Source organism: Amblyomma mixtum, chromosome 2 (genome assembly GCF_055824585.1).
Source record: "Amblyomma mixtum isolate Tamu chromosome 2, ASM5582458v1, whole genome shotgun sequence".
Taxonomy (NCBI): Eukaryota; Metazoa; Arthropoda; class Arachnida; order Ixodida; family Ixodidae; genus Amblyomma; species Amblyomma mixtum.
Genome location: NC_143013.1, coordinates 138162705 through 138172266, shown reverse-complemented (window position 1 = coordinate 138172266; position 9562 = coordinate 138162705). Strand labels below are relative to the sequence as shown.

The window sequence follows — 9562 nt, the reverse complement described above, 5'->3', positions numbered from 1 at the left end:
ATGAATACAATACGAATCAATACGCAATATAACGTGAGATCAATTGCTGTTAAAATTCGTCTAATGTAGCTCCCGTTTATACTAGGATATAGCTTCCCTGCTTCATTAGTCCGTACAAAAACGCAGTTTTTAAAATCGGTACCTCCTAAATATAACACAATATTGGTGCGAAGCTTGTTAATGTTTATTTGTTCGTGTTTAACGCCACCCGCAGGGTGCTCGGTCGCTTTATTTGTGTTGGAAGACGCGACCAGACTTACCTCGATTAATCGGTGTCAGCGTGAAGTGATTCTACCTTGTTTCAGACTGCTGTAGTCATTTCTTACGCCATATATCGAAAGTTCATTGCCAGCTTTAAATAGTGCACGGCTGAAAGCAGCGGGCATTCCGTTCGACGACCGCCGAGCACTCTTGTCGCTAAGCCGCAACCGAGTCATACAACCTTCGCTGGCGCAAGACAGCCCAAAATGAAGTTTCGTTTCGAAGCCATTTTTTCTGTCTTTCTGCTCGCTGGACGGCAGTTAGGAGAGAAAAAAGAGCGGAGGCCATTGGCCGAAGCTACAGCAACATGCAGCCCAAACAGTTGGCGTACACAGACGCGGCGTGCGGCCGAGACCATGAGGCGGTCGCCGTGGTAGTGGACGGGCAAGGGGAAGCGGTTACGGCCGCAACGATCAGAACCAGAGCGGCCTAAGAGGCGGAAGAAGTTGCAATTTCGCTGGCTTGCGTGAGCACGGAAGCAACATTCGTAATCAGTGATAGCAAAAATGCCATCCTAAATTTCGGTAAGGGCATGATTTCGCCCTCTGCGGCGAGAATTTTCGTCACAACGGAGCATTACGAGAGTAATCAGGTTAATCTAAACGCCGGCAGATGCCTCCGTCCCTGGCAACTAGGCCACACACCAGCTAGCCCGAGGTATTTACCGCTGGACTGAGTCGGGACCCATCGACCAAGGGAGCGGAGAGCTCATGGTAAAATTCAGAGATTGCACAACTCTACAGACTAGAGCGCAGGCTGGCGCCCCCGACAGATGCGTCGTTAGATAAACCTGGAGGCGACATCAAACCTATACATCCCCGTATCCAGTTTTCGCGAACGCAATGTGCCTCGAACTAAGATCGGCTCAGTGTCAACACTGCGGCGAGAGGGGTCCCTCGATTCAGACTCTCTGGAAATGCTCTTTTTCCCCGGAAAGGGCACCGAACACCGATAGTGAAGTAGCCTGGGAAGCCCTGCTGCGGAGCACGGACCCCGAGACCGAGTGGAAACTCGTCCGATTGGCTGAGGAGGCCGCCGAGGGACAACACATCCCGGCCAGCATCCAAGGCGGTGTCTCCCCTTGACATCCTCGGGCTGCGGTCGAGGGCGTTGGGGCGTGCACCTCCTCTGTTCCACATTAAATATTTGTTCTCCGTCTATCTCTCTCTTGAACATGTGTGTTGTTGATATGACGTACGCAAGTTGGAACAGAAGCCTGTGAGCAACAACAACGAGGAGGTTACACAAAACGCAAGGTAAATATGAGCGAGCGACGTCTTTTGTGGAAACTGCATGATCCATCTATCCCTTACAAAGCAAAAAAGCTTCTTTAGAGGTCTCCAAACTGCAAAAAAAAAGAAATTTTTCGTTGATTTTTTTATGTCGGTTGCGGCAACCAAAACGGTCGCTTTCGCATTTTACACACATTGAGCCCTGATGTCAGATTTTTACACCATGCTTGGAAATCAATCAATAATTGCACCACAACCTTTAACATTTTACAGCATGATTACGGCGCCTTGTAAAAACACGGAACAAAAAAATCTACGACCGAATTGTAAAATCCTGGGGCTAAAGCGTTAAATACTCAGTCCAGTAGCGAGTGACCCTTAGTAGTTCTTTCGACTATTTCGCTAAACCGACCGAACACTGAAATTTATTCCGGTGTCACGAAGGCGTCGCAAAGCTTTTTTATTATGAATATCATTGAGCACGTAAACGGAGCATTACCTTAAAGGAGCAGTGTCGCGGCTACAGGGCGCGGAGCAGACTTTTAGCTGTTTTTTTATCCCGCCATCAGAGGGCCACCGCTATCGGTTTTGTTTGTAAGAGCAGTTATAGCGGCTTTTATTTCTGTGTTAAGTATTTTTGCAGGCACGATATATTTTTAGCCGACCTAAGACGGCAGCTCTGCAGCACGATCTATATAACGGCGTTCTTTTAAGAAGGGCAACCGTGTTCGCATCTTTCCCAGCCACCATGGAGCGCTTCGTTTTTTTTTTTATTATTCAATGCGTAGTATTCGCGAGCGCCTGCGACAACATCGTGCTGAATTTCATCCTTTCTGACTGTCCGCATGCGTATTCAGCAAGATTCTGCTCGGTTTTAGTTCGTACCACTGTGATTCGCAGTGCCGCGCCTGTGCGTGTTGTGAGTGTCTGCCATTAGTCAATGGCGCCTCACGGAGGCGACAGAGGTAGCTATGTATAAAGTATACGCCGTGAGCACCGCCGGTAGGGGCCCCTCTTAGAGATTCCTCGTGTCAGCTCGTTCGCTCGTTGCAAGTGAGGAGCGGACGCATGCTGTTTTCAGGACAAGATGCTGAGATAATGGCAGAAAGGCATATCGCTCAAACGGTGCCGAACTCAGCAGGGCAAATCGATTTTTTATATGTTTACATTGAAATGGTGGCCTCGCGTGGCTTAGGGTGGCTCTATAGGCTGAATACCTTATCTACTGCCTGGAAAGGCTCGTCCGGTCTGGTGCGGTCTATCCCATCTACTACACTTACATAATGAGTGGAGTCTAGCAACATTACCAAGCAGCTACAAAAAAAACTAAGCTGTGCAAAGTTTGCCAAACTGAGCTTAGCGTATAAAACACTTGCGGGGAGGCATGACCATGTGCGATGGCTACAGGCACCGCAGCTCTGAAGTTCAGATTTCTTGGACTACTGTGAAGTCATACTACAAAGCGTTCACAAGCGATGCAACGTCGCGGGAACAGCGCTCACATCTGTACACCGTCATTTAACCAGGTGGAGTAAATTAGAAATTATGAATGCTATCATGTAGCCATGCTTTTGTGACGTCCAAGACATGATGGCAGTGAGAAAAGGTAAGAGACAAGAAATCAGCAAGTTTTTTTTCTGTACTTTTAGCGTCCATGCGCAGTCCATACAATATTTCATTGCTGCTTCCAGGCAGTCCATGGCAGTTCACTCAAGGATTCTGACACGTTGGAGCGGCGTGTTATTTTCAGAGATGTTGCTCTTGTGGAGCCGTGCCGTCACAACCACTGTTGTGACTTCAGTTTGATTTCCAGTTAGTTAAGACCAGTTAGTCAGTGAATTAATCGAGGCAGCTTCGATAGCAAGTCTGCGCGACGATTGTGTCAGCACGCCGTCTGTTGCTTTGACAAAGAAAGAATTTAACATGTTAAAAATGTGGTTATAAATCTGTGATTATTTATTGTATGTTGTAATTTTTTCGACGCTTGAACGATATGGTTGTGACGCATATGTTTCTTGAGGGGGTGAAGAAGGTATAAGAAGCAGCGTTTCTTCGAAATAAAGATCAGTTGTAAGTCAGCGCTTGTCTCTTGTCCCGGTGTTTTGCGCTGTTACGTCACAATCGAATGGAAAGGGCTGTCAAGAAAACTGCGTTTGAAATTGTTACTCGAATATGTAACACGAAGACCGGAAGTTACTAAAATATTAATTTTAAACAACCGTACTATATACCAAAAAGAACGGACCATGACTGAAGAATTCCAGAACACCGGACTTGAACGTACCTTTATGTTAATTCATTTTTTGCGGGAATTATAACAGACCGGAACCGATTGCCTTGTAAAACCAGACGGGCTGTACCAATGAAGATCGTTTTTTTTTTCCAATTTGTAACACACCCCCTCCCCCCCTTTCTGTTTACACGCTCTTGGGCAAAGCGCGATATCTGGGAATAAAGCATGCATAAACGACGTGCTGCAGTTTCGGCTGATTTTGTTACAGTGAAAACCTTGCGGTCGTCTAAATAGAAAATATGCGGCACTCAGACAAGACGGATAACAAAAAATGTCAGGAGAAATGACGCCAACTTAAAGAAAGAAATGAGCGTAATGAAGCCCACACGAAACAAAAAACAAACAAGCAAAAAAAAAAGTCGTCTATGTCAAACGTGAGAGCTTGTAGCGCACTGAAAGGAACGTTCCTCACGTTGGGGCGATAAGCATCTCAAAACGACCTTCACTTCTGCATTCCTTGCTTCGGAGCGCCAAGCAAAAATACAGCAAGAGCAAACAACTCAGGGCAGCTAATCCAGTTCCCGACGTCTGCTGTCCGCTCCCATGGGGCACCGGGGCGATTTGGTGGCCTCTACCTACGGCAGACGCTGCGCTGTTGACTCCCAAGGGGAGCGCTAAAGGAGCAAAGTTTCCGAGCAAATCGATTACATATGCGCTGCGTGTGCCGAGACTGCCGACCACGGCAGAAGATCTTAGATTAATGTATCAAACCTCACGACAAATTAAACCGAACATTGAGCTCATTCCGCAGCGAGCTTTTTAATTAGCGTGAAATCTACAGACTCTGAGAGTACTGAAATCTTAAGGGGGCTGCCTTCAAAGCTACCAGCTAGAATGAGTGGTTTCTAGCATTCAAATATGAACAACAAAGGGAATATTCAACAAATTGTGTTTGTGAGAGCTAAACGCATTAAGCTGGAGTGAGAATTTTCTTGCTCAAAAGAATCGATTTTCATATTTTGCAACCTTTGAATAGAGCATATATTTACTTCCCAGAAAACGTGCTACATTTCAGTATTCTGTATTCGACCCGGTCAAAAGATTGCTTCGAGCGGAAATGTGGGAATCTGAAGAGGCTGTATCTGCATTTTCCTCAAAAACCGTTTTTCTAGGAATGTGTGTCCTTCCCCAGGAACTATATAACTCGTAAGGAAACAAAAGTTTGCACAGGTATCTATCAATGCCTTTGACATCACTGAAAGCAGAATCAATAGTATAAGTCAGCTTGTGTTTTTATGACAGAAAAAAAAAACTAAAATTCATGAACGGTCGTTTTATGGCGCCGAGAAAGAAAAACATAATACACCAATTTTTCGCTCGAAGCGCGCAAGGTTACTTCTGGTTTTCTAACATAACAGTTTCGAGCACCATAGAAATTGCGAGGACTCATCATCGAATAGATTTTTGGGGCAAATTACATGGGTGGGCAAAAAGTAGACAATGAAAGCCAAAGTTCTAATCTAGTTTTAAGCTGAAATGCAAACTGCATCTATTTAGAACGTTGCTAGTAAATTTCAGAGCAAGAGCCGTTATTACGACAACTATAACATAAGAGTAGCGCAAAACCAGGACGACGGACAAAAGAGAAGAGAACACAAACCCACAACACAGGCGCTAACTTCCGACTGACGAAGACTACACAGACGAATACTACACAGACTTTCTGCGCGTGTTCTCCACGGGGACACGTCGTCTCCACCCGCTGCATGTGTGCGGGCTCTGGTGTACCGCTTACGTGCAGCGTCCCAAGCAAGGCTCTTTCTCTCGACTACATTAACCACTGCCTAGCTCTGACGTTGGGCCTCTCTTCCGACCGCTCCAGCATGAGGATCTTAAGGAACGAGAAACCTCGCTATTAATGCGTTAGCAGTAGAAGCCTCCCCATTACAAGCATCAGAAGGAGAGCGAAATCCTGGGATGACCATATTAATTACGCAGTTCAGAAACTTTCGAGAACAGATGGTATCATGCACCGCAATTGCTTTAATTTTCCTACGTCAGTCAACATGTTACTTTACCACTCTTTGTCCTCTTCCATAGCCAACTACGGATATATGGTGTGGGCAACAACAGCGGAAAATATTAACGAACTCACTTTCTTACAAAAACGTATTATACGCATTTCATGTAAAGTGCCGTATTTTTTCCACACTGGGAGCCTTTTCCATCGACTAAACGTTATACCAATGAAGTCCATGTATAGGCTGTGCTATAAATATAAATTCGCCATAATGAAAAATGATGACTCCTTACTTACACTTGCCTGGTTGAGCAAAGCAGAACTGTGTATGATAACCGCACAGCAGAGCCTTGGAATGTTAAGAAATGCCGCACAAACTATGTCAAACAAATGTTGCAGCGTACCTTACCGACACTTCTGAACCAGTTGTACTGCCACAAGAATCTTGATGTATCCAATATTTCTCTGAAAGAATTGCCCCAAATGTTCGTGTAGCTCTTTTTTTCCTGCTGTTACATTTTTGATTGCACCTATCAATTTCGCTGTCCTTTATTTTATCCGCCCTGTGTTTGCCTTTATAGGCTTTTTGATCTAATGTAGTTCTTTTTCCTTTACAAGCACAATGTACTGCGTACTGAACGTACATATCTCGTTCTTTGTACCGAACATACGTGTTTTTTCTCCTTACATTTTGTTTGATGTCGTACTCCACCGCCGTCAATGAAGGAAGCCAGGACGTCTCAAGCTGCCTATGCAGCTTTTTCTCTGGCTGTCCTCGCAACACCCAGTTGCAGAAATAAACCTTCCACCTTCTCTCCACTGGTAGTGGAGTGGAGAGGGAGAGGCCGGAAGGTGGCTGCTCCGGAAAGAGCCCGCCACGTTTCATTAGCATTGTCCGTAGTATTCTGACAAAAAGGCAGAGTCTACCCAGCAACCTCGCTGCTACACAAATCTCTGCACAGTGTAAGTACAAAAGCTTATAATGCTAAAGTATTTTAAACACGTAATGCAATTAAGCGTGCCTTATATATTTTTAGAAACTTGTATGTGTTGCGTGAATACTTGTGCACTGGAGGTATCTGGACAACAATGCGGCAAGAAGACAAAATTAGGAATAGAAAGTACTGAGGATTTCCTAATTAAGCTTCAAATCGTCACTCACAGAATCAGTAATAACCGTGCTATGGTCAGATGTTACTGTGACTCCTCTGGTTGCGTCAATAATTGAAGCTTTGAGAAAACGTTGAGTGTTTTTGTTTGCAGTTTGGCACTGGTAAGCTCTAAGAGTAGTTACAATTGTTTGACACGAGAGTATTCTTCCAACACGGAAGAACTGCCGTCTTTAACGCAGCTACACTGAGCGACAGGCCTTCGCGACGACACTCCGTGTTACTCTGCGCGTGTTCGATGCTGCAAGAGCGGGCCCCTGGTAACTTGGGGGCCATGTAAGGCGGGCGCAGTAGTGGCATGCCGCTCACGTCCTTCGCGGTCTGAAGACTGACGGAGTGAAGGCGCCAGAGAGGGAAAGACAGAAAGCTGAGGTGCCTCCTCGCCTGCTTATGCGGCTGCTATTTTCGGAGAAAGAGCGAGTCGCGCCGGCAGGGAGCACGTTTCCTTTACGCTGCAGTGAGTCCCTGCGTTTTGAAATATCGCTCTGTGTCAACAACTCTGAAAGTCCTCCACAATTCCGTTTTTCCCAGTGTGCTTTGTCTCGCTACCGTTCACAGCAAAGGGAGACGAACTAAGCTGTACGCGTACGCCATGGGAAACAAAGCCCCCGAAGATTATCACTGCATGAAATCTGGAACACAGGCGGACATGAGAAAAGAACAGCCGTTACTTCGTCTATCTGCGCATTCATTTCACTCGTGTGCGGTCCTTCGCGGAGTGAGAACGGTCGCATGTGATGAGTCAGTGGAATACATTAAAACTTTCTCTGTTGACTACAGGTGCAGAGGTTTCATGTATGCGCGTGTTTTCAATTTGAAGCAGGTGTTCTGCGTACTTGCATAGCTGGAGGTTCGTTTCATGCTTTGGAGCATAACTTTCTGGCAGGGTCTTTGGAGCCTGCTGAAAAAAAAAAAAGACAAACTCAGTGCGCTGTGTGTGTTCGTCTTTTCCCTCTACCCGTCCTCGTCAGTTTTTAAATGATTTGGGGGCAGGAAGTGATGAAGTCATGGGCTTAATTTCGCAGGAAAAAAATATCGCAGGTATGCAGCTCTAACAAAATGCTTTCGCGAGTTGGAATGTTGAAATAGGAGTTCGAGCCATCAGCTGGCGACCTAACGCGCAGTTGCCGTTAGGTTGCCAGCTGTTATTGACGAACGCAACGAGATCGCATCTCTGTCAGGCAGTCTCCGCTGACGAACCAACGCCCCCCACGTGGCCTGCAAGAGTGGAGGCCATTTATGCTGCACTCTCCCTCAGACCTCCCTTTATTCCTGCTGTTTGTACGCGTACACAGTGTCAGACGCGCAGACGAGCCACTGGTGCTGCTCGCAACGCCGGAGTATCGACTGCGGAGGTTTCACGGCGGTGAGTTCGGTCCAGTGTTTGCCGACTTCTCTCAACGGCCGGTGCGCTGGTTCTGCATACCGACCGGTCCGGTCCGCTGTCGGCGACTTTCGCTGTAGTTGTGGCACGTTCAATTTCCTTCTCGTTTACCAAGGTCGGCGAAGCACTACTGGCGCTGAGGGATCATAGCGGCAGGGAGTTATTTGCGCCGCTGTCTACGAGGAGATCGTCTCTCGTGTTACGCAATTCGCGCAGCATCACACAATACTCCCCGGGAGGCGGTGCAAAACTGTACGATGAGCGGGGATGTTTATAAGTACTTTAAGGCGCGTGTTGCACGCTTCATTCGCTTAATCAGTCCTTCGCTCAATGACTTAACGTCTAGGCATATTCCATCAAAGTTAAACATTTTGCACAAGTCTTCCAAGAAGTTTCAAGGAGAGAATTTTCAGGGAACAAAGTTTCCCCTCAGGCGCACTTGTGCCAGTAGGACGTGACTGTATGTATGTATAGACCGGGTGTTTCACTGAAGGTGATCACTAATTTTAAAGAAATGAGCTTTAAGGTAAAGAGAAGCTTTTTGCGGCATAGCATTACCGGTGCTGGCGGAAGTAAAAGAGGGGAGTCCTGTTAACTAGTAAAGTGATTAACTAAATTCTAATACTTAACTTTTTAACTATTACCGATTGCAAGTAGAGATGTGTACGTGACCCTTAGTAGTAGCCATATAAGGTTTTAGAATTTCGAAAACGTGATTACCTTCGGCCCTGTTACTTGACGAAAATTAGCTATTTTTATTTATTTATTTATTTATTTATTATTACCCTGAGGGTACAAACATTACAGAGGGGAGTGGGTTTTAATCAATAAACAAACAAAAATATGCACAGCAACAAGAACATACAAGTAATACTTTAAGTGACAGTTAAGTTTGGTTAAAAATGATCTAAACAAAGTCCCATAACACTTAATATAACACAATGAAATTCACGATACCGTTTGAGTGTACACAGTGGTGAAATTAAATAATATATGAACACACAGGAAGGAGGTAGGTTTTATATAATGTTAAGAAAAAGTCGCATGGTCTATATTGCGCACGGCAGACTGAAATAACCAAAATTTATCAATTGTTGCAACGGAAGAGGGAAGGCGGTTCCAGTCTTTAGATGTGCGGGGTATGAATGAATCGGAGAAACATTTAGTGTTGCATGAATTTATGCCAACCTTGTGAGCGTGGTCAATGCGTGATGATACATATGAAGGCGGAATGAGCAATTTATCGTGTAAGTCATCATGGTA

General features: G+C 45.6%; 1 protein-coding gene across 1 annotated transcript in view; it reads left to right on the top strand.

Annotated features, from left to right (window-relative positions):
• The first annotated feature begins 8153 nt into the window (after positions 1 to 8153).
• LOC149361070 (cytochrome P450 3A40-like) overlaps positions 8154 to 9562 on the top strand; it is an 80375-nt gene continuing 78966 nt past the window's right edge. The window contains exon 1 of the mRNA XM_089569449.1: positions 8154 to 8281. The gene's annotated coding sequence lies outside the window, so the exon portion shown is untranslated. The remainder of the gene's footprint in view (positions 8282 to 9562) is intronic.